This window comes from Mytilus galloprovincialis, chromosome 3, assembly GCF_965363235.1.
Source record: "Mytilus galloprovincialis chromosome 3, xbMytGall1.hap1.1, whole genome shotgun sequence".
NCBI lineage: Eukaryota > Metazoa > Mollusca > Bivalvia > Mytilida > Mytilidae > Mytilus > Mytilus galloprovincialis.
In genome coordinates, this window is record NC_134840.1 from 45843605 (window position 1) to 45848662 (window position 5058).

A 5058-nucleotide genomic window follows, 5' to 3' on the forward strand; every position below is an offset into this window, starting at 1 on the left:
AAGCTGAATATTTCTGATTATCCAAATTGTTCACAAATGAGGATGTAAATACTATGAATCAATTATACTCGAAATACAATAACAACCATTGCTTTTTAAAATCTTTTAAAAACTCCTTTAATGGCAGCTAACTTTGATAAACAAAATTATTTAAATAATTAATGCTTTTGAAACATCATGACGCCCAAACTGTAGACTAGGGAAGGTAACTCAATCAGAAAAAAATCCAAACTTAATAATTCAATTAAAAGAAAATATTAAAACTATTCTTATTATTAAGTATAAGAAACGTTATAAAGGATAAGAAATTGAAACTGTTCGTTGTATAAACTATTCCTTTCTAATAACTTATCTTTAGGCAAAAAACATTATGAAAGAATGTGAAGAAAACTATTTCAGAAAAAGCACCTAACCTACAATCATTAAAGCATGTTCAAACCTAATGAAATAACGCATGAAATGCTTAAAATTGGTGTTAAAGGAACCATACCTTTTTTACACTATCATATCGTAAGGTACACCTCTGAGAAATGAAATGATCAGCAATACACAATCTTGTTTTAGTCCTAGGAAAACTATGCTTGCATTACAATAAAGAAACTAAGGAAAATTTTATAGTGACTAACTTGAGTTTGTAATGTAGACAATTCGATTTTAAAACGATCAGTTGGTCTTGTTATAGTCAAAAACACGGTTTACTCGCTACTTTCGTTTAGGTTGAATTGAAAAGATAACGATATATAGTAAAATTACAAACATGTTGATTCTGTAAAGATACGTCGGCGTTTAAAAGCGTGAAAAACATTTTATTGATGCTCGTCGCAAAATAACTAGTTTCAAGAAAACAATGTTTAAGTATCTTTTATATATAAACTATTTAATATCGAAATATTCTTTTCTAAGTCACTTTTTCTGAAAATTTGTGATATACATACCTCATCGATTAAAAAATAGACTCAAAAGTTAAGTGTTTTGCTAATGACGTAATATATAATTTGTTAGTTGTCTTGAAGCAGCTGCTAGTTTTCATAGTACGCCAACGACATTTAGCTTTACTTATTGCATGCGGATTGACTATCAAGTCATTCTTTCTCATTACTCTGAAGAATTCAATTGAGAAAACCATTGACCTTATTTATGACTAAACAATTTACGAAAATCAAATATAACAAAAATGTACCAACAACCACCACTAGATAACAGACTCCAGACGAAGAACAGGCATATGAAAAATGTGGCGGGTTTGACGTATTGGTGAGTGCGTAACACTCCCATAACAAGAAACAGTGGTGTTACAGCACAACATAACAACAAACTCTAAAAACCAGTTGAACAGTCAGATCTATCCAAAGGTAAAATACCAAACTCTAAACGAGAAGTCCCTTAGGGACGACATCAAAAGTTCAATGAAGGATAAAAAAAAACTTAATTCACATAGTTTTTTCGCTGACCCCCCTACCCCCCTTCTTAACTTAATTTGGGGAAAATTGATTTACCTATATGGATATATGTAAAATCGATTTTAGATTAACAAAACTTGCAACAATGACCCCCCCCCCCCCCCGGTCCCCCCCCCACCCCAAACTATTCGATTTAAGTTTTTTATCCTACATCGATCTTTTGATGTCGTATCTTATCAAATGGCAAATTCGAAGCTAAAACACATCAAATGAATGGTAAACAACGGTCACAATCCTGACTTGGTACACAAATATTCCCTTATGTAGTATGGAAGTTGCATATAATCCATTATTGAAAACAATAATTGAGCAAAAACAAACAGACATGATAGGTTCAAAATATAAAAAAATGTACTACCGAAGTCAACATTAAGTTTTGATTTTATCACTATTAAAACAAACAACATGCCAACAAAGAAACACAAAACAGACACTCTATAGACAAATCGCATAAGCAAAAATGAACGACAGTAAAATAAATAATGATCAGAGCAAAATAACACAGTGGTAGTATGTATGAATATCGAGCCAACCCAAAATATATAAAAACAAATTGACTAAACAGTAAATATACAAAGACAAATTAAAAGAACAAGATAACACGTCATTAAGAAGATGAACAACTTTTATTACCAATAATCTTTTCTGTAAGGCCAATTAAAATTAATTGCTAGATTTTCATCCCCGCCCGCCCCTCTGAAATCGTCCCGCCCCGATTTTTTTTATTTAACAAAAATACGATTTCCGGATTTTGTTCATGTCCGTTACCGGGAACCATCGATAATTTCGTTTCATTCAAAACTTCCTGTTTCAAATTTCGTTTTTGTATTTCTTCGAGTAATCAAACGAAAATGATTAAGTCGACATATTCTGCTGCTCTATGATGACAACATCATCTTCCGAGAATAGTGATTGATAACGAGAAGAGCATGAAATATTCGTGTTACGCTGAAACGCAAATTGCGGTAGTCACAAGTGAATCGAAAACCGTGTTTTTTTCTTTATTTATACAATGACTTTGTGACAGGAAATGTGGACTGTGAATGATATCCAAAGCGCAAGAATCGTAGAACAAATTGGTAAAAAAACATGACTGGATTAAACAAATTGACACAAGCACGAACTTATTTGATTTATGACCGTATATTGAAAAAAAAGTCGACAAACACGCATTTTAATTATAACAAGCCCTTGGCTGTTGTTATTTTGTTGACCAACAGCAAACACCCTCTGTAACTGTCCCAATACCTTCAATTTAGTCATTAAACAACAACTACTTTTTGGTTAAGTTCATGTTTTACATCATAATTACTTTCAACACTGAGTTTACATTTTATTCTGTACTCACAATACAGTTTGTACTTGTGTTGCATACAATTGTACCAATACATTTTATTGATTTTATGGGGACTACAAACCATTGCTTATAAAGCAAAATAAATTTGGTGTAGGTATAGTCCAACTGAAGAGAGCATTTCTCTTCTTTTTGATGTATACTATAAATAGGTTTCTAAAGCGGCAATTACATGTATAACAGTGGTTGCCAATCAGGGATTTTTATTTAAGAGTTTAAAAATAGTGTAGAATTCCTTATACAGCATGTATATACATTATACAAGCTTGTTTTCCACTAGCATATACCCCGCGGTATGAAGAACTCGTGACGAGGGTATCATATGAAATAAAATTTAAAAAATAAAATCCTTCCACCCGCCCCATTTTTTTCAAAAATTTGGATGAAAATCTACTAATTAATTTTAGTTGGCCTAAGACCATTCTGTATTATTTGTGAAGATGATACGGAATATTTATCAACAAAGTCTTGGTATTTTCGGATGAATTCGTTTAGAAAAAGACGAAATTTTCTTTGACATAACCCTGGTTGATTAACATTTTGCTCAGAAACTGGTGACGTTTTTTAAAGTATGAGTAGCAGCTGCAAACTCTTGGATATAGAATGGGTTGGGAATAGTTGTCAAAGGTACCAGGATTATAATTTAATACGCCAGACGCGCGTTTCGTCTACATAGGACTCATCAGTAACGCTCAGATCAAAATGATTAAAGAGCCAAAAAGGTAAAAAGTTGAAGAGAATTGAAGACCCAAAATTCCAAAAAGTTGTGCCAAATACGGCTAAGGTAATCTATTCCTGGGATTAGAAAATCCTTATTTTTTTCGAAAAATTAAAAAATATGTATCCGATATGCAGATGAAGTTGATATAATGCTGATGACCGCTGTCGAATTATAAGTCTACACATGGGGAGGAGTACGCCGTGTGTGTTGTTCCTTTAATTTCTAGTTCTGGAGGATACCTTATTTGTAGTAATAATGGAAAGAACATCATCAACATATCTGAATATGAAATTATGTGATCTTCTAGTTTTTGAAAAGTTTTTCACGGAACTCTTATGAAAGTAAAAAGAGGTCAAGAAAAGACGTGTAGTTCGTTCCCATAAGTATGCTGACAATTTGATGTAAAAGCGTACCTAAAAAATCCACAAATTTATTGTCACTAAGAAACTCCAACATACTGAGCAATTGTTCCTCAGTGTTGTCTGTTTACCTTTTTGTTCACCACTAACAAAATTTCACATTGGTAATGGTTGTATAAAAGATTGGAAAATCAAAAGTTTTGATAGAATCAATTTCCGAGAAAGATTGAGCTATGAAATTATCCAAGATAATAGCTTTTTAAGAATCAACATATGGTCAGTACCCTATGCGAGTGAACAGTTATTTATGAATACCTTCATTTATTGCAAACAACATTTTTGTCAATCATGTACAATTCCTCTGCAGAACATCCAAATGAGCTGGCAATGTACCGTTGTGCGTACGGAAATTTGTGAAGCTTTGGTATACAATACAAACAATGTACTTCGGTCTTACAGCACATCATTAGAAAAGCTGCAAATAAACTCATCATAGATACCAGGATTGGAATTTTGAATTTTGACCAGACCCGGGTTTCGCTACAAAAGACTCACCAGTGACGCTAGAATTAAACACAGATAAAAAAAAATTAAATAAAAAAAAGTGTCAAATAAAGTATGGAGTTGATATTGAGGACCAAAAATTCCTAAAAATTTTGCCAAATATAGCTAAGGTAATATTCAGTTTGAAAGAATTTAACATATAAAAATATTTCGCACAGAAAAAAAAACCGGTTTGCTTAGATTACAAATGTTAGTAGTCTCAGGCCGTAAGTTTTCTCGTTTGCACTGTTTTACCATTGTTATTTCAGGACCTTTTATAGCTGACTGTGCGAATTGTTGAACGGTTGTACCATGGCATATAGTTGTTAATTTCTATATAATTTGGTCTCTGATTGGTTATTATACCACATCTTCATATCTTTATATCTATTGTGTCCTAAACCTGGGATTAATAAAGGTAACATTTACATATTTCTTTTTTATCTTTTTGGATTTAATTTGATGTTGTCGTTCCCCCAACATCTTGATTAATTCATAGAAAGCAGATTTTTTTTCACAATTCAATATGTAAAAGTTTTCAATAGATCATTCAACAATTTGTCGACAAATGACTTCAAATGATGTCTTTATAAGAGAGAGAGCAAGGAAAAAAACAAAGAG